Source organism: Phyllobates terribilis, unplaced genomic scaffold (assembly GCF_046119375.1).
Source record: "Phyllobates terribilis strain yellow unplaced genomic scaffold, ASM4611937v1 Scaffold_60__1_contigs__length_8166268, whole genome shotgun sequence".
Lineage (NCBI taxonomy): Eukaryota > Metazoa > Chordata > Amphibia > Anura > Dendrobatidae > Phyllobates > Phyllobates terribilis.
In genome coordinates, this window is record NW_027362820.1 from 1453163 (window position 1) to 1475021 (window position 21859).

Sequence of the window (21859 nt, forward strand, 5' to 3'; positions counted from 1 at the left end):
GGGTAATGAACAGTAATTCAATATATCATCAAAAGGCAAAATCTCTCAAAATAAGACGCAGTCTCTCAAAGTAAGGTGAAGCCTCTCAAAGTACGGTGAAGTCTCTTAAGTAAGTTGCAGTCTCTTTAGTAGGGTGAAGTCTCTTAAGTAAGGTGAAGTCTCTTAAGTAAGGCGAAGTCTCTTAAGTAGGGTGATGCCCTCAGTCATGGGAGACACCACGTAAGTTCTTTAACTGTACATTTGGCCCTAGCGGGGGTCATCGGTTATTCCCGCTAGGCCGTGAGTCTCTTCCGCATGAATTCAATTAGATCACGTTGTGCTCCTTTAGTCCCAACCCTTCCCCTCCCAACCTGATTATCTAAACCCAATTGTCCCCGGTACTGTGGGTGAACAGTGGAATTGACGGCCCTGTTCACGTATGCAGCTCCTCCGCTTCCGCTGGCGTGACTTTCCTGGGGCAACTGTCTCTCAACTCCTCTCAGCTTGGCTGTTGGAGGCAGTCTCTCGAGCCTTGGATAGGGGGGTCCAGGCCTCGTCTGTCGGCGGGCGACGTCGGGTTCCGCGAACTCACTCAGCACCGCAATTAGGTTCCTAGTCTCCTCAGCAGGCACAGCACTCAGGTAACATCCCCGAGATATCCGGAGCTCTTTTACCGATGCCCGGCTGTGGCACCTCACAGGCCTCTGGCTTAGGCCTGTCACGCAGGGTTTCTAAGGACGCAGGGAACACATCTGCTCCTTTCTGCTGCTTGGCGCCAAAGACCCCTCAGGTTTGGCGCGCTGGCCTCTTATTTTCCAGAACTCCTTCCTGGAAGTCACCTGATCAGGTCCAGCGTCTGAACTTGCTCTCCCTGCAACTTCCCTTGCATATCTTGGTTCCGCTTGACTGCGCCTGGCCAGTAGATGGCAGTCTCTTTCCATCCTTGAAACATCATGTAGAAGTTATTTTACAAGCTCTCTTGACTGGGCTACAATCACTGACTCACTCATCTCACCTGCACCTTAAAAACATCTCCAGAACCCACATTTTCTCACCTTTGATACTGCAAAAACTCTTACTGTCGCTCTTATTCACTCTCGTCTGGACTACTGCAACTCTCTTCTAATCGGTCTCCCTCTAAACAAACTCTCTCCTCTCCAATCCATTCTGAATGCAGCAGCCAGGGTCGTATTTCTTTCAGGCCGCTTCACCAACGCCTCTAACCAGTGCCAGTCATTGCACTGGTTACCCATTCACCACAGAATACAATACAAACTCATCTCTCTCACCCATAAAGCCCTCCCCAGTTCTGCACCACCCTATATCTCATCCCTCATTTCTGTCTATCACCCCTCCCGTGCCCTCCGTTCTGCAACTGATCTAAAACTAACATCCTCCTAAATCCCAACCTCACAGGGGGAGGGGATTTTACCACCTACCTCCATCCTTTCTGGGATAAATTCCATACTGGAAATATTTTTCAAAATGCACAATATACATCTCTACATTATCTGCTAGAGGAGGTAGGCATAGTGGACCTATGGAGAATACGGCACCCTGATGTCAGACAATATTCCTGTTACTTCACCTCCCATCATTCTTTGTCAAGAATAGACCAAGCTATTGGCTTTGAATCAATCATACCCTATATTAAATCAGTGAGGTATCTGCCAAGGAGTTTCTCTGACCACTCGCCTATACAGGTACAACTGCAGATGGGTGCTGTGAGGTCTCTGGGGGCAGGGCCGGCGTCAGCACCCGGCGCACCCGGGCAAATGCCGGGGCCCTGAGCAGGCAGAGGGGCCCACTGGCGGTCGCGCACCCCGCTGGGCTATGGGCGGAGGAGAGCGGTGTCAGCGCCCGCCCTTCTCCGCCGCTTGCTCAGGGCCCCGGCAGCCGGATACTTACCTCTCCCCGTGCCTCCGCAGATCAGCTGTCTTCCTGCTCTGCGCTCCCTGTGACGTCTCAGGTCAGAGGGCGCGGTGACGTCTTTACACCGCGCCCTCCCCTGAGCCGTCACAGGGAGCGCTGAGCGGGAAGACGCTGACAACGCTGGAGTTCGGACCCGAGCAGCGGGCAGCGGGCAGCAGGTAGCAGGTGAGGAGAAGGGAGGTGAGTATTTGATTTTTTTTTTTTAATGTATGGAGGCATGGGGCAGTATAAAGAGAAGGGGGGGAGGGGGTGGCATCCTCCATGGAGCATTATAAAGAGAGGGGGGGGGCATCCTGCATGAGGCATTATAAAGAGGGGGGGTGACATCCTGCATGGGGCATTATAAAGAGGGGGGGGGACAGCCTGTATGGGGCATTATAAGGTGGGGAACAGCCTGCATAGTGCATTATAAGGGGGGGGCAGCCTGTATGGGGCATTATGTGGGGGTAACAGCCTGCATGGAGCATTATAAGGGGGGGACAGCCTGTATGGGGCATTATGTGGGGGGTAACAGCTTGCATGCAGCATTATATGGGGGCCAGTATCCTGTATGGAGCGTTAAAAGGGGACCGGTATCCTGTATGGAGCGTTATAAGGGGACCGGTATCCTGTATGGAGCGTTATATGGGGGCCAGTATCCTGTATGGAGTTTTATAAGGGGACCAGTATCCTGTATGGAGCGTTATATGGGGACCGGTATCCTGTATGGAGCGTTATATGGGGGCCAGTATCCTGTATGGAGCTTTATAAGGGGACCAGTATCCTGTATGGAGCGTTATATGGGGGCCAGTATTCTGTACGGAGCCTTATATGGGGGCCAGTATTCCGTATGGAGCCTTATATGGGGGCCAGTATTCCGTATGGAGCCTTATATGGGGGCCAGTATTCCGCATGGAGCCTTATATGGGGGCCAGTATTCTGCATGGAGCCTTATATGGGGGCCAGTATTCCGCATGGAGCCTTATATGGGGGCCAGTATTCCGCATGGAGCCTTATATGGGGGTCAGTATTCCGCATGGAGCCTTATATGGGGGCCAGTATTCCGTATGGGGCCTTATATGGGGGCCAGTATTCCTTATGGGGCCTTATATGGGGGCCAGTATTCCGTATGGGGCCTTATATGGGGGCCAGTATTCCGTATGGGGCCTTATATGGGGGCCAGTATTCCGTAAGGGGCCTTATATGGGGGCCAGTATTCTGTATGGAGCGTTATATGGGGGACAGTATTCTGTGTGGAGCGATTCACCGGTTTCTGAGCTATTGTGGAATTTACAATAGATATCACTCATGTAATGTAAGAAGTGAAATCTTTGCATTGTACTATATATATATATTTCTCCGCCGTATCTCTGCATCATGAATCATGGTATGTGTTAAAGGGGCCCACTGAGACTCTTTCACCCGGGGCCCAGAAAAACCTGGAGCCGGCCCTGTCTGGGGGAATATACATGACACATCAATCCTTTTTGGCTGCAACTAATTGGTCCTACTCTTAGCTCTAGAATCTTAGAATATTTTCGTTTTAATGATGGGTCGTCATCTACGAGATTTATATGGGATGCTATGAAAGCATATGTACGGGGAATACGCATAGGGGAGATAGAATCATAGAATCATAGAATCATAGAATGGTAGAGTTGGAAGGGACCTCCTGGGTCATCTGGTCCAACCCCCTGCTCAAAGCAGGATTCACTAAATCATCTCAGACAGATGTCTGTCCAGCCTCTGTTTGAAGACGTCCATTGAAGGGGAACTCACCACCTCTCGCGGCAGCCTGTTCCACTCATTGATCACCCTCACTGTCAAAAAGTTTTTTCTAATATCTAATCTGTGTCTCCTCCCATTTAGTTTCATCCCATTGCTTCTAGTCTTTCCTTGTGCAAATGAGAATAAAGATGATCCTTCTACAATGTGACAGCCCTTGACATATTTGTAGACAGCTATTAAGTCTCCTCTCAGTCTTCTTTTTTGCAAGCTAAACATTCCCAAATCCTGCAACCGTTCCTCATATGACATGGTTTGCAGACCAGTCACCATTCTGGTCGCTCTTCTCTGAACTTGCTCCAGTTTGTCTATGTCTTTTTTAAAATGTGGTGCCCAAAACTGTACACAGTATTCCTGATGAGGTCTGACCAAAGAGGAGTAAAGTCCGATAATGACTTCACGTGATCTAGACTGTATGCTTCTGTTAATACATCCCAGAATTGTATTTGCCTTTTTTGCTGCTGCATCACATTGTTGACTCATGTTTAGTCTATGATCTATTAGTATACCTAAGTCTTTTTCACACGTACTGTTGCTTAGCTCTATTCCTCCCATTCTGTATATGCTTTTTTCATTTTTATTGCCCAGATGTAGTACTTTGCATTTTTCCCTGTTAAAAACCATTCAATAAGATAAAATCCAAAATAAAGGAGTTAACCCAAAAATTGCAACAGAATGTTTGCGAAAAGGAGGCACAAGTAGAATGAAATGGGAAAATGCACAGAAAATATTGTCTGATCATTTGCTATCATTAGCTTCTCAGAAACAACTGTTTGTTAAGCAAAGATACTTTATAAAGCAAGGGTCTCAAACTCGGCTGGGTAGATGGTCCGCATTCTTTGCATGACAAAATGACATTTTTAGTGATATCATTTTTTTTTCTATACACCTTTTGAATTTGTCCTCATCTTGTATTAACCCCTTTACAGCCCATGACGTACTAATACGCGTCTGTGCCCTGGGCTTTAAGAGCCTGACCCTTATTAGTACGTCATGGCGATCGTGCGCGCACACAGGCTGTGCGGGCGCGATCACCGCCGGGTGTCAGCTGATTGTCACAGCTGACACCCGGTACTATGCGCAGGGAGCGGTCCCGCACCGCTCCCGGCACATTAACCCCCGCAATGCTGCGATCGAAGTCGATCGCAGCATTGCGGTGGCAAGGGGAGGTGATCGCAATACTCACCTCCTCTTCCGGCCTCCAGCGCTGTCTGCCGCGGCTTCCCGGGTGTTGCTAAGATGACCCGATGTCGTCATGACAACATCCGGGTCACCAGACAGCAGGAAGATTGTTTGGTCATGCGCAGTGCATGATCGAACAATCTTCTCACTGTGCAGCGCTGACTGCCTGCATGGCTCAGGGATGGTGCTCCATCCCTATGCTATGCAGGCGATCAGAATAAAAAAAGTGAAAGTCCCAGAGTGGGACAAAGTAAAAAAGTGAAAAACCTCTCAGAAAGTGAAAAAAATTTTTGAAAAAAATTGTAAAAATATTTTAAAAAAATAAAAAAAATAATCCACCAAAAATTAAAATATAATGTACCCATCAATAAATATTATTATGAAAAAAAACAAAAAAACAATAAAAGTACACATATTTGGTATCGCCGCGTCCGGAACGACCTGACCTATAAAACTGCCCCACTAGTTAACCCCTTCATTGAACACGGTAAAAAAATAAATAAATAAAAAAACGAAGCAAAAAACAATGCTTTATCATCATACCGCCAAACAAAAAATGGAATAACACGCGATCAAAAAGATGAATATAAATAAAAATGGTACTGCTGAAAACGTAATCTTGTCCCACAAAAAACAAGCTGCCATACAGCTCCATAATCCGAAAATTCAAAAAGTTATAGCTCTCAGAATAAAGCGATGCAAAAAAATATTTTTTTCTATAAAATGTCTTTTATTGTGTAAAAGCGCCAAAACATAGGAAAATGATATAAATGTGGTACCGCTGTAAACGTACTGACCCGAAGAATAAAGCTACCTTATCAATTTTACCACACGCGGAGTAGAATAAAAAAAAAATAAAAAAAATTCCTGAATTGTAGGTTTTTGTTTATTCTGCCTCCCAAAAGCTGGAATAGAAAGCAATCAAAATATGTCACGTGCCTGAAAATGGCACCAATAAAAACGTCAACTTGTCCCGCAAAAAAAAATCCATCACATGACTCTGTCGGCCAAAATATGGAAAAATTATAGCTCTCAAAATATGGCGATGCAAAAACTAGATTTTACAAAATATGTGTCTTTTAGTGTGTGACAGCTGTCAATCATAAAAACCCGATATCATTCTGGTATCTCTGTAGTTGCACCGACCCGAAGAATAAGGTCGTCTAATCACTTATACCGCACGAGGAACGGCGTAAAAAATAAACACTAGGGCTGGGGTTGGGGTTAGGGTTGTGCTAATGTTAGGGTTGGGATCAGGGTTGGGCTAGGGTAGGGTTAAGGTTGGGGGTAAGGGTTGTTTTTATTTTATAAAAAAAAAAAAAAAAAAAGATGACGATATGGCAACTAGTGTTGAACACAAGTGCTCGCTACTTGAGTTTGCATCGGGTACTCGGGTATGCATTGAGTATCGCGGGTGCTCGAGTCTCCACTCCATATGCTTCGCGGCCAAAATAACCTCACAGGGATTGCCTGCCATGCTCGAGCGATCCCCGCATGTTTTTTGGGGGGTGTCTAATAACCGTGAAACATGCGGGAGGGGACTCGAGCATTTCACTTGAGCACCTGTGATACATGGTGCATACCTGAGTACCCGATGCAAACTCAAGTAGCGAGCACTTGCGCTCAAGACTAATGACAACTTATTTAATATGATGACCTAATGTCATCAAATTTTGTGTCGTACCTCTGGGTTCAAAATGTTCACTATACCCCTTGATAAAATCCTTGAGGGGTGCAGTTTCCAAAATGGGGTCACTTGTGGGGGGTTTCAACTATTTAGGCACATCAGGGGCTCTTCAAACGCGACATGGCGTCCGCTATCGATTCCACCCAATTTTGCCTTCGAAAAGTCACACAGTGCTCCTTCCCTTCTGAACTCTGCCGTGCGCCCAAACACTGTATTTTCCCGACATATGGGGTATTGGCGTACTCAGGAGAAATTGCACAAAAGTTTTTGGGGTCCATTTTCTCCTCTTACCCTTGTGAAAATAAAAAAATTGGGGCTAAAACATCATTGTTGTGGAAAAAGTTTGATTTTTTTATATTCACGGCTCCATGTTATAAACTTCTGTAAAGGACTTGGGGGTTCAAGGTGCTCACCACACATCTAGATAAGTTCCCTGAGGGGTCTAGTTTCCAAAATGGTGTCACTTGTGGGGGGTTTCTACTGTTTAGGCACATCAGGGGCACATCCGCTAATTATTCAAGCAAATTTTACAATCAAATAGTCAAATGGTGCTCCTTCCCTTCCGAACCCTTCCGCGCGCCCAAACAGTGGTCTGCCCCCACATATGGAGTATCTGCTAACTCATGAGAAATTGCACAACAAACTGCATAGTGCAATTTCTTCTGTTACCCTCATGAAAATGCAAAAGTGGGGGCTGAAAAACATTTTTTGTGGGAAAAATGTGAAAATTTTATTTTTACGGCTTAATGTTATAAACTTCTGTGAAGCACCTGGTGGTTCAAGGTGCTCACCACACATCTAGATAAGTTCCCCGAGGGGTCTAGTTTCCAAAATGGTGTCACTTGTGGGGGGTTTCCACTGTTTAGGCACATCAGGGGCACATCCGCTAATTATTCAAGCAAATTTTACAATCAAAAAGTCAAATGGCGCTCCTTCCCTTCCGAACCCTGCCGCGTTCCCAAACAGTGGTTTTCCCCCACATGTGGGGTATCTGCTAACTCAGGAGAAATTGAACAACAAACTGCATAGTGCAATTTCTTCTGTTACCCTTATGAAAATGAAAAAGTGGGGGCTGAAAAACATTTTTGTGGGAAAAATGTGAAAATTTTATTTTTACGGCTCAATGTTATAAACTTCTGTGAAGCACTTGGGGGTTCAAGGTGCTCACCACACATCTAGATAAGTTCCCTGAGGGGTCTAGTTTCCAAAATGGGGTCACTTGTGGGGGGTTTCCACTTTTTAGGCACATCAGGGGCTCCCCAAATGCAATATGGCGTCCGCTAATTATTCAAGCAAATTTTACATTTAAAAAGTCAAATGGCGCTCCTTCCCTTCCGTACCCTGCCGTGCGCCAAAACAGTGGTTTTCCCCCACATATGGGGTATCTGCTTACTCAGGAGAAATTGATCAACAAATTTTGGGGTCTATTTTTTCCTGTTACCCCTGCGAAAATAAAAACAATTGGGTCTAAAGTAACATTTTTGTGAAAAAAGTTAAATGTTAATTTTTTTCTTCCACATTCCAAAAATTCCTGTGAAGCACCTGAAGGGTTAATAAAGTTCTTGAATGTGGTTTTGAGCACCTTGAGGGGTGCAGTTTTTAGAATGGTGTCACTTTTGGGTATTTTCTGTCATAAAGACCCCTCAAAGTGACTTTAAATATGATGTGGTCCCTAAAAAAATGGTTTTCTAAATTTTGTTGGAAAAATGAGAAATCGCTGGTCAACTTTTAACCCTTATAGCTCCCCAGTAAAAAAAATGTTGGTTCCAAAATTGTGCTGATGTAAAGTAGACTTGTGGGAAATGTTATTTGTTAACTATTTTGTGTGACATATCTCTCTGATTTAAGGGCATAAAACTTAAAATTTTCAAAATTGCAAAATTTTCAACATTTTTGCCAAATTTCCATTTTTTTCACAAATATCGCAAGTGATATCGAAGAAATTTTACCACAATCATGAAGTACAATATGTCACGAAAAACAGTTTCAGAATCAGGGAGATCCGCTGAAGCGTTCCAGAGTAATTACCTCATAAAGTGACAGTGGTCAGAATTGTAAAAATTGGCCTGGTCATTAATGTGCAAACCACCTTGGGTTGTAAAGGGGTTAATGACTCATCCTGGTCCTCATCTTGTAGTAATGCCTCATCTAATGCCTCATCCTGGTCCTCATCATGTAGTAATGTCTCATCCTGGTCCTCATCTTTTAGTAATGACCCATCCTGGTCCTCATCTTGTAGTAATGCACCATCCTGGTCCTAATCTTGTAGTAATGCCCCATCCTGGCCCTCAACTTGTAGTAATGCACCATCCTGGTCCTCATCTTGTAGTAATGCCCCATCCAGGTACCCATCTTGTCGTAATGTCCTCCATCCAGGTCCCCATCTTGTCGTAATGTCCCCCATCCAGGTCCCCATCTTGTCGTAATGTCCCCCATCTAGGTCCCTATCTTGTTATAATGTCCCCATCTTGTAGGAATGTCCCCCATCCAGGTCCCCACATTGTAGAAATGTTCCTATCCAGGTCTCCACAATGTAGGAATGTTCCTATCCAGGTCCCCACATTGTAGGAATGTCCCTATCTAGGTCCCCACATTGTAGATATGTCCCCATCCAGGTCCCCATATTGCAGGAATGTCCCCATTCAGGTCCCACATTGTAGGAATGTCCCCATCCAGGTCCCACATTGTAGGAATGTTCCTATCCAGGTCCCCATATTGTAGGAATGTCCCCATTCAGGTCCCACACTGTAGGAATGTCCCCATCCAGGTCCCACATTGTAGGAATGTTCCTATCCAGGTCCCCATATTGTAGGAATGTCTCCATTCAGGTCCCACATTGTAGGAATGTCCCCATCCAGGTCCCACATTGTAGGAATGTTCCTATCCAGGTCCCACATTGTAGGAATGTCCCCATTCAGGTCCCTGTATTGTAGGAATGTCCCCATTCAGGTCCCTATATTGTAGGAATGTCAGCTGTTCCATTCTTCACATACATATATAAGAAAAAAAAAAGTCTCTTCTCACCTGTCCTCCGTTCCCTCGGTGTCCTTTCTGCATATGCGGGCGCAGGCACCATAGACCCCTTGACGATCGCGGCCTGGTCCAGGAGCTTCCGGCAGCTGCGCTTTAGTTCAGTGTATTGCTGCGCAGAGACCAATGCCTGCCACCGGCCTATCAGAGGCCAGCAGCTGACATCTGCCCATGTTAGTGATGTCATGCACCGCTGCGCTGGCACGCGGATGTCCGCTGCTGGCCTCTGATAGGCCGGTGGCTGGCATTGGTATTGTATCATGCAGAGAGCCGGTCTCTGCGCAGCAATACACTGAACTAAAGTGCAGCTGTCGGCAGCTCCTGGACCGGGCCGCGATCGGGGTCTATGGTGCACACAGGCCGCATGAACCAGTCTGAAGGGCCACATGCGACCCACGTGTTTGAGACCCCTGGTTTAGGATGAGTCTGTCTCTCATACTCTGCTGACCTCACCCCTCCTTGGATAAACCCCCTTTCCACTGCCCCCTTTACTTTTTCCCTGCCCCTCTTCAGGGACGCCTGGAGCTGGTGCTCACACACTATCATACAGGTCACCACTCAATAAAGGTAATATGAAGCAATTAAAGTAGTGAAAGAGGTTAAAACATAACCTTTAATGAATACGTAGGTAAAAAAGATATAAAACGTCACTAGGACCTAAAATCCAGTTAATGCCTGCCAATGGTAGTAAAACAAAGCTACCTATCATAAATATGTACTCGTTATAAACAGGAATTTATATGGCATGAACACCAAATGTATCCAACCTGTATATTTAACAAGACAGTGGCAAGAAAAATGATAGAGCTGTCAATAACACATCTCAATAAGCGTGCAACATATCCGACGACCAGTCCTCACACTGTACTCACACAGTGGGTCCTCACACTGTATGCAGGAGGCTGTGTGGGTCCTCACACTGTATGCAGGAGGCTGTGTGGGTCCTCACACTATATGCAGGAGGCTGTGTGGGGACTGATACTGTATATAGGAGGCTATGTGAGGGCTCATACTCATATAGGAGGTTGTGTGAGGGCTCACATTGTATATAGGAGGCTATGTGGGGCTCACACTGTACAGTATATGGAAGGCTATGTGGGGCTGTAAAAAGGTGACTATGAGGTGGCTCCTGTTCAGCAGCCACAGAATATTCATCTGACCACTGGACCACGGTTCTACAAATTGCTCGTCTCTATATACCAGTCATACTGTATATTTTCCTATATATATTGTACTGTATGTGGTATACTATGTATACTATGTGCACGGACATCAGATGAAGCACTCAAGATAATTAGTGACTGCTACATCATATACTATTATGTGGAGTTGAAGTTTACAATGATGATTTCATTGATCAAGTATGTTTGAAAACATATACAAAATAATAATTCATAGGTATCTATCTAGCAGACCGGGGCTTATGTGTGATCACCTTTACTCTGCTGATATGTTATTTTAGGAGTGTAGAAAAACACAGCGTACTACACAGGGGTGGACACAGACTGTAGTGGGCCCCTGTGCAAGAATTTTTTTGCCCCCCCCCCCCCCCGCCCTTCATAGGGGGCATGAAGGGCCCCCCCCCGTGCATCTCTCATCCCCCCGTGCATCTCTGATTCCCCCCGTGCATCTCTGATTCCCCCCACTCCAAGTTAATTAATTGTATGTAAAAAAAATACAAATTGTTATACTTACCCCCAGGGCCAGCTTCAGGTTTTTGTGGGCCCTGGGCGACAGAGTTTCAGTGGGCCCCTTTAACACATACCATGATTCATGATGCACAGATACCGCAGATAAATATATATATATAGTACAAGGCCAAGGATTTCACTTACTACATTACATGAGCGATATCTATTGTAAATTCTACAATAGCTCAGAAACCGGCGAATCCTCACATCGCACAGTGCAGACCGGACAGTATAGTCCTCCATACAGTATTATGGGCACCATATCATGCTCCATACAGGATACTGACCCCCTTATAATGCTCCATACAGGATACTGGTCCCCATATAATGCTCCATACAGGATACTGGTCCCCATATAACGCTCCATAGAGGATACTGGTCCCCATATAACACTGCATACAGAATACTGGCCCCCATATAACGCTCCCTACTGAATACTGTCCCCCATATATCGCTCCATACAGAATACTGACCCCCATGTAACGCTCCATACAGAATATTGGCCCCCATATAACGCTCCATGCAGGCTGTTCCCCACTTATAATGCCCCATTACACAAGCGATATCTATTGTAAATTCTACAATAGCTCAGAAACCGGCGAATCCTCACAGTGCACAGTGCAGACCGGACAGTATAGTCCTTCATACAGTAATATGGGCACCATATAATGCTCCATACAGGATACTGACCCCCTTATAATGCTCCATACAGGATACTGGTCCCCATATAATGCTCCATACAGGATACTGGTCCCCATATAACTTTCCATACAGAATATTGGCCCCCATGTAATGCTCCATGCAGGCTCTTCCCCCCTTTTAATGCCCCATGCAGGATGACACCCGTCTTTTAATGCGCTATGCAGGATGTCACATCTACCCCCCATAAAATGCCCCATGCAGGATGTCACCTCTTCCCCCCATATAATGCCCCTTGCAGGATGTCACTTCCCCCCTATTCAATGCCCCATTCAGCATGTCAGACCACCCCCTCCCTTATAATGGCCCATGCAGGAGGTCACCCCCCCTCCTTATAATGCCCCATGCAGTATGTCACACACCCACCCTCTATATAATGCCCCATGCAGGATGTCAATTCCCCCCTCCCCCTCTTATAATGCCCCATGCAGGATGTCACACCGCCTCCCTTATAATGCCCCATGCAGAATGTCACGCCCCCCCTCCCTTATAATGCCCCATGCAGGATGTCACTTCCCCCCTTCCCCTCTTATAATGCCCCATGCAGGATATCACTTCCCCCTTCCCCTCTTATAATGCCCCATGCAGGATGTCACTTCCCCCCTTCCCCTCTTATAATGCCCCATGCAGGATGTCACTTCCCCCTTCCCCTCTTATAATGCCCCATGCAGGATGTCACATCCCCCCCACTTCCATATAATGCCCCCATGCAGGATGTCTATTCCCCCCTCCCCCATATAATGCCCCATTCAGGATGCCAATCCCCCCCCCCTATATAGTGCCCCATGCAGGATGTCACACCACCTCCCCCATATACTGCCCCATGCAGGATGTCACACCCACTCTCCCCCCACCATTAAATGCCCCATGCACCCATACATTAAAAAAAAAAAATCAAATACTCACCTCACTTCTTACCTGCTGCTGATCCGGACTCCAGCGTTGCGCGCGTCTTCCCGCTCTGTGATGTGACAGCTCAGGAGAGAGCACGTGGTGTAAAGAAGTCACCGCGCCCTCTGACCTGAGACGTCACAGTCAGAGGACGCGGCAGACGCTGCGGAGGCATGGGGAGGGGCAAGTATTGTGCGGGCGCCGTCACATGACCGGAGATGTCCCTGCGCTCAGCATGGGGCCCATGCTGAGTGCAGGCACATCTCCGGTCATGTGACGGCGGGTGGTCCTGCGGGGGGGGCCCCATGAGGAGACGCACAAGAGTGGGGCTCCGTGGGGGCCCCGACCGGCCGGGCCCCATGCTGGAGTCAGGGCAGTCATGCCATGATGGCGGCCCTGCTGGAGGCTGAAGGGGCCCCCTCTCCCTCGGGGGTCGCCGTTCAATGAACCGGCTGCACGGGCGGTAGGTCTGCCCCTGGTACTACATCTCTAAAAAGGTATATCTGCTTTAAAAATAGTAATACCTAAGAATAATATGTACTATGTCTGACCACTACAAACACTCATCTGAACTGGTCCAAGTGCTGTCAGCTTTTTTCACGGGCAACACTTAGACCATACGGTCGTGTGAATATAGGCTTATGATGCATCTGGTAATAAACATGTTAAGGATGGGCCGCTACTCATGGGCCACTGCTGTGTGCTTGCCCCCCAGGCTAAAATGTGCCAGCCAGCCCCTGCTGCACCGGGTGCCAGAAAACCTAGATACACCTTTGGAATAGGTATCTTGCAAAGTAAGGATGGGGTTTGGTGTTTTTAAGTGATTTTATTGACTCTGTGCATTTATATTTTGTATCAATAATATGATATGGTTATATATATCTTCTGGATATCAGGAGGGCTTATCCCTGTGCATTGACTCTCTCCTTCTACTTCGATGTCCTGTATAGGCCAAAAAAAACTACGCGTTTCGAGGACTCACAGTTCCTCTTCGTCAGCTTCTCGCTGGTAGTCAAACTGGTAACCTAATAAAGTCCAAACGCCCCCCACAAAGATAATACAACCAAAGAAATGGAGGAAGATCCAATACTATCAAGACGGTGCAAAAGGACATATGGAGGTGCAATAGAACTAAGATAGAATTCCAATAAGAATAGACTGTGTGTGAAAAAAATAATAATAAAAAAGACTTTGTTCAAACTTTCACAATTAGTTAAAAATGAATAAAAATGATATACTTATATTTCTGATGGCTATAAAAAACAGTCTGTTAATCAGTGTATATTACCAGGATAGTATAAATTCGGCACTTAGTACCATCAAGAGATAAAAAGGAAAAAATGAAGGAGAAAAATAAAAACATTATATAGTATCTCCAATAGGGATATCAATGTATAGAAACAAATACATATATAAAATAGGTGGATTCAAAGGAATATATCCAAAAGACATATTATATTGATAAAATATAAGGAGGTTCATAAAAGTGCAATGTAAATGTTCAATTGGTACTGGGATAAAAAATACATACAGTATATACCGCTGCGAGTTGAAGGCATACAGCTGACTCTCGTGATTAAGGCCCTTCAGAGCCAAGCTATTTAATGTGAAGATCCATTTGGATTCCATCCGCGACATTAATCTCAGGTAATCACCTCCCCTCCATTTTCTGGGGACTAATCGGATCCCACAAAACTTAGTGTTCTTATAAGATTGGTTGTGGAACTTCCGGTAGTGCCGGGACAGTGGATGCCCTTCAAAACCTTCATTCATGTTGATAAAGTGTTCCTTCAGCCTTTTGATAACTTGCGCTTTGTACAGACATCTCCTCCTGCCAAGGCATAAAAAGGGCGTGGCTTGGGGTGTGGATAGGGGCGTGGTCAGACTACGCGTGCCGCATGGTTTCGCCCTCTTTCTAGTCCTCATAGGTTGGCGGTATGCTTGTACTGAGGAGATCTGGGATATCAGTGATTAGGTCCCATATTGTGCACTGTAAGGTCTGGAAAAGCTCCTTCTATCGGTCTCTGTAGCACCAGAGGAAGAACAGAGGGAAAAAGACAGGATTTTCTACATGTCGCGTTATGTAGATGTTCTGCAGATTTATCACAACCGTCCACAAGAAGAAACTGCCATCACAGAGCCGCCTTTAGCTGTTGGAAAAGTTTAAACTTAGTTTTGAATAGTTGCTATAGGCAACAGGGACCGTTTCTATTTATGCTGGGTCACATGATGCTGGTGCTGGGTGATGTCATGTGACGGAATGTTGTGGGTGATGATGTCACAGAGGGCGTTGTGATGTCACCCTTGGGGTATATAAGGGGGCTCCATCCACCTGGAGCTCATATCTCATTGGCCATATCTTGGTGCTGAGATACCCCCTGGAGACAATGAGGATCGCCATATTGTTTCTGTGCTGTACCCTGTTCTACCCTGTGAATTACCATAGGCTGCCGGTGAGTACCTGTCTATTATTACATATGGAGGACGTTTAGAATCAGCTGCGGCAGGGGAAGGGGATGGGGAGGGGGGTCCTGTAAGAATTTACCTGCGGGAATAAGAGGTTATGGCAGGGAAAGGAGCTTAGGAAGTGACAGTCAGAGGGGATATAAGTGTGGGGTGACCCCTCTGACTCCCACATTCCTGCCTTGTCCTTGTAGTGATTAATGACTTTGGTGTTGTCCCTTATATATCACTTTGCAGTCACCAGTGATCGCTCCGCACTGTGATCCCAAACTACAGTCTCATTTACCTTATTGCAAACGCCCAGAAGGGGAGGAGTGACATCACACCCATGTGAGCAGATCCCGCCCACTTTTACTGCAGTCATAATGCGAGCTAGCTGTATTCTGTTTTCATGGAAATGTCAGCAGCTGCTCCCCCTAGTGTTTACAAGATGAAAACATCAAAACAGTTAAAATATTTTTTCAGATTTTATACCATTAAAACCTTTTTAAATATATGTGTGTATTTATATATAAATACTTTACAATTTTATAATTGTAAAAAAATTGCTGACACTTTCCCTTTAAAAGATCTAAAGACGTTCTGCTTCATGTGCCATTGTGACCAATCACAGCACAGATTATATTTTTTAAACTTTTCTTGAAAAACTGAAGCTGCTCCGTGATTGGAAATCATGTGGAAGGGTTCTCTTTTAGACATTTAGTTAGGTCCAAAGTATCAGTGACATGATGGATAGAACTGTGCAATGATGTCACAGAGGGCTTTGTGATGTCACCCCTGGGTATATTAGAAGCCTCGGCCCATCTGCAGCTTGTATCTCATTGACCATACCTTGGTGCTGAGAGACCTCTGGAGATGATGAGTATCATCCTATCATTTCTGTGCTTTACGTTGCTCTACCCCCCACATTACAGTACACTGAGGACGAGTATGTTCTCATCAATATGGAGGTCACAAGGATCAGCTAATGAGAATATCGCCTCTTGCAGGACTTCTCATACTGGACACGTGACCGTCCGTCATATGAAAGTCCAACTGTAAATAATATTCCATGGACCCTGGAGGTGAATCCCAAACTTCTTCCTGATCTTCTCAATGGGATATTTCTGAAAGTTGCTTGATAATGTATCCATCACTGTATAATAACAAGGGCTCTCTGTTTGACTGGATTGGGTATAAATATACAGGACTTTATTATGTTTTCTTTCTTTATTATAGGATGACCCACTACCCGTGGATCTCAGGAGAAGCACCTATCAAGCTTCCATCAATCTTCCTCTTTGGCTCTTCTGTGGCGCAGTTTTTGTTGCGGTGATGACACTACTGACAATACTAGAGTATTTGGCCTTAAGTCTTGTCCTGAGCAAGTGGGCAATGTCTGAACCTGGTGAAACAATCAGAAAACTCCTGAGAACAAAACCATTCTGAAGGAACAAAGTGCTTGTAAGGAGCCGATTTGCATCCCTCAGATTCAGGAGCAAGACTCCAGGAGAACACCTGTCCTGCCCAATGGCAAATGTTCTACTCCATCCATGGCTCCTGCACCGCAGGATGCGAAAAAGGTTCCTAGTTGCAACTATAAAGTGGCGTTCAGTGATATTGTCTGGGTCAGAACGATCCCTCACAACAATATAGGAAGAAGAGCTCGAAGTTCCACGGAGCATAAAGAGAGGTTACTGATTTTTCAGAGAAGCCAACAACCCAGAATTCCAGAGCCAAGAGCACCAGAACCTAGAACACCAGAACCTACCATGTCAGAACCTAGTATGTCAGAACCTAGAATGCCAGAGCCTGAAATGCCTACAACACCTCCACCCAAAATCAAGAGGAGAAGATGTTTCCTTAGATGTCTTAGAGGCGAGGAAGATTGAGAAGGCAACTGCTTGAACTTTCCCATTGCTCGTGTTTTCATCACAGGTTAGTCGTATACATGCTGTCTGATGGGCACCATCTTACTACATACAATGCAGCATTGCACCTGAAATCGAATGGATATTTTGTCACACACTTGCACTTTAGCACCTTATCATATGGCGCATATATCTATGAACGCTTTGCTAAGTATCACTGTCTAGTATGTGCTTCTGATGAACCTATTTTAGGAAAACGTGTCGAGGTTTGGCATACTATGTACTTGAGTTTGGCGTACTATGTGCTTGTTGGTAAATTCTATTGCCATCTATAATCTACTAGATATTATAATGTCTCTGGTGGGATGCCCCATGCCGAATTGTTGATAACTGACTATGAGCATTGTCCTCTATTTCTTATCTACTATGGTTACAGGTTGATGTGAAGAGAGCTGTGCCATTGGTAGCAATTTTTCTACTGATTTGTCAGTTATATTTATGTTAGTTTAGCAAATTTCTGCTTGTAGGGTCTAATGTTTTAGCATAGTGTATGTTCTGAGAGCTAAATTGTCATACTTATGCACTAGATAGATTATAAATTGTGATGCTTATGTACTAGATAGATTATTAGTTTAATCGGTGATTTTTTAAATATTTTTTAACATCAGGAGACTCAAGAATCGCATCTTACAGAAGACAAGAAGCCTAAATACCGAAGGTTGATGACCTGTTGATGGCCCACAGCTGGAGGGTCATTACCTCTTGATGGCACAAAACTGGACAGAAGATAAAAACATTTGATGGCACACAGCCGGAGGGTGATGACCTATTGATGGCCATAGCCAGAGGGTCATTACCTGTTGATGGCACACAGCCGGACAGAGGATCATTACCTGTTGATGGCACACAGCCGGATGGTCATTACCTGTTCATGGCACACTGCCGGATGGTCATTACCTGTTGATGGCACACAGCCGGAGGGTGATAACCTATTGATAGCCATAGCCAGAGGGTCATTACCTGTTGATGGCGCACTGCCGGAGGGTGATGACCTATTGATGGCCATAGCCAGAGGGTCATTACCTGTTGATGGCACACAGCCGGAGGGTGATGACCTATTGATGGCTATAGCCAGAGGGTCATTACCTGTTGATGGCACACAGCTGGAGGGTGATGACCTATTGATGGCCATAGCCAGAGGGTCATTACCTGTTGATGGCACACATCCGGACAGAGGATCATTACCTGTTGATGGCACACAGCCGGATGGTCATTACCTGTTCATGGCGCACTGCCGGATGGTCATTACCTGTTGATGGCACACAGCCGGAGGGTGAAAACCTATTGATGGCCATAGCCAGAGGGTCATTACCTGTTGATGGCGCACTGCCGGATGGTCATTACCTGTTGATGGCACACAGCTGGAGGGTGGTGACCAGTTGATGTCGCACTGCCGGATGGTCATTACCTGTTGATGGCACACAGCCGGAAAGAGGATCATTACCTGTTGATGGCACACAGCCGGACAAACGATAAGATCTTTTGATTGCATTCACCGGGTCCCTCCCTGATAACAAGGAACCCTGGGGAATACTGGTCATCTTGATCCCCCACTGACTATATACTTGCTCTACCTCAGCCTACACCATCATGGAGGACACTTCCACCTGTGTCCACTGTAAGGTTGGACTTTCTTTTATAATTACAGCAGATTAATAAACATCATAAAGCTGTAAAACTATCGAGTAATTTATTATAAATTATTATAAAGAAATATAAAGTATAATAGATAGCTATAGAGGTCACAGAAGACGACTAACTATAGAAAGCATAGTATCACCTGATATATACTGTATATTCTAGATGGCGCTATTACACTAAATACATCACAACCTCCAGGGTGATATTACCGTACAATGCGAGATCACTAATAATGGCCACAGATTATGAGAAAATGACCAGCTCCATAGTCCTGGAGTTATTATAAATGTCTCTAGTGTGAGGCAGGGACTGGACGAGTGTTGGAGGGAGGTATATTCCCCCAGGACGTCCTTTATGTATCCATGCTGTAGAATCTGCCGTATACTTCTGTTCTAGCAGTCAGATATTTCACTCTGCAAATCACAGGCTCAACATTGTGTAAAACTACCACCGTATATAAGAGCACTCAGAATAAAAACTAGCGGCATGCCGTGCACTGCCCACGTCATGTGTACGGGATACAGGACCTGCAGGAAGTGGTACGGCCATTATAGTTGATAGATTAATGATACCTGTGCAGATGAAGGGAAAAAAATATGTGCAACAACAGGAGGAGAAAGTCTCAAAATGTAATTTGAAGAGTATAATAGAGAAATGGGAAACTTCTGGAGATGCAGATAAGTGGTACCAGGGCGAAACGTAAGTGTAGTCAGACAAGGGAAAAGTGCAAATGATCCAGCGTAAAGGTTTGTTTAGTAGAAAAAATATTAATACTTAGCTTTTATTAGCCATATAAAACACTGCTCCACAAAGAATACAGCAAATGTGCAACTATCATAGCTTACAGACCTACGCGTTTCAACAAATCATGTCTTAATTATGGCCCTACTACTAGAATGACAAAAAGGCATATATATATACATATATATATATATTTATCCACGTGCCTGTATGACCTCCCTACAACGCCTGGGCATGCTCCTGATGAGGTTGCGGATGGTCTCCTGTGGGATCTCCTCCCAGACCTGAACTAAAGCATCCGCCAACTTCTGGACAGTCTGTGGTGCAACGTGACGTTGGCGGATGGAGCGAGACATGATGTCCCAGATGTGCTCAATCGGATTCAGGTCTGGGGAACGGGCGGGCCAGTCCTTAGCTTCAATGCCTTCATCTTGCAGGAACTGCTGACACACTCCAGCCACATGAGGTCTGGCATTGTCCTGCATTAGGAGGAACCCAGGGCCAACCGCACCAGCATATGGTCTCACAAGGGGTCTGAGGATCTCATCTCAGTACCTAATCGAAGTCAGGCTACCTCTGGCGAGCACATGGAGGGCTGTGCGGCCCTCCAAAGAAATGCCACCCCACACCATTACTCACCCACTGCCAAACCGGTCATGCTGAAGGATGTCGCTCTCCATGGCGTCTCCAGACTCTGTCACGTCTGTCACATGTGCTCAGTGTGAACCTGCTTCATCTGTGAAGAGCACAGGGCACGAGTGGCGACTTTGCCAATCCTGGTGTTCTGTGGCAAATGCCAAACGTCCTGCATGGTGTTGGGCTGTGAGCACAACCCCTATCTGTAGACGTCGGGCGCTCATACCACCCCCATGGAGTCGGTATCTAACCGTTTGTGCAGACACATGCACATTTGTGGCCTGCTGGAGGTCATTTTGCAGGGCTCTGGCAGTGCTCCTCCTGTTTCTCCTTGCACAAAGGCAGAGGTAGCGGTCCTGCTGCTGGGTTGTTGCCCTCCTACGGCCCCCTCCACATCTCCTGGTGTACTGGCCTGTCTCCTGGTAGCGCCTCCAGCCTCTGGACACAGCCAACCTTCTTGCCACAGCTCGCATTGATGTGCCATCCTGGATGAGCTGCACTATCTGAGCAACTTCTGTGGGTTGTAGAGTCTGTCTCATGCTACCACGAGTGTGAAAGCACAACCAACATTCAAAAGTGACCAAAACATCAGCCAGAACGCATTGGTACTGAGATGTGGTCTGTGGTCCCCACCTGCAGAACCTCCTTTATTGAGGGTGTCTTGATAATTGCCAATAATTTCCATCTATCGTCTATTCCATTTGCACATCAGCATGTGAAATTTATTGTCAATCTGTAATGCACACGCCCGGGCTGAGCGGCGTGTGCGTGTGATTCCACTGGACCGTGCCGGAGAGTGAATGCCTGGAGGGGCGTAACTAGGTATTCACCCGATCCGACCAGGGTCGCACGACGGCATACGACGCCAGTGCACCAAGGAGGAACCGAGCAGAGGGACCAGGTGCTACTCCAGGACAGACCCCGGACACGGCTGTTGACCCACACAGGGGAATACAGGAACAGACAGGTTAGGCTGGCACACAGACTGGTGGGTATAGGCAGGCACGACTGGTATGCAGGCAGGCGGGTATGCAGGCAGGGGGGTACAGGCAAGCACGGCTAGAGTGCAGACAGGGAGGCACTAGCAGGTAGGAACACAGGCGGGATAGGACCCAGTACACACTGGAACTCAGGAACAGAACCACAGATGTGGCGGACAAACACAGCAGAGTAAGGCCGCCCAGAGTGGTGAGCGAGAGCAGGGCAAGACGAGGCCGCCTAGAGCGGTGAGCGAGAGTAGAGCAGGACGAGGCCGCCTGGAGCGGAGAGCGAGAGTAGAGCAGGAAGAGGCCGCCTGGAGCGGTGAGCAAGAGTAGAGCAGGACGAGGCCGCCTGGAGTGGTGAGCAAGAGTAGAGCAGGACGAGGCCGCCTGGAGCGGTGAGCAAGAGTAGAGCAGGACGAGGCCGCCTGGAGCGGTGAGCAAAAGGTCAGAGCTGAGCGAGACTGCCAGAGCAGTGAGCAAGGAGTCAGAGCAGAGCGAGACTGCCGGAGCAGTGAGCAAAGGAGTCAGAGCGGAGCGAGACTGCCGGAGCAGTGAGCAAAGGGTCAGAGCAGAGCAAGACTGCCGGAGCAGTGAGCAAAGGGTCAGAGCGGAGCAAGACTGCCGGAGCAG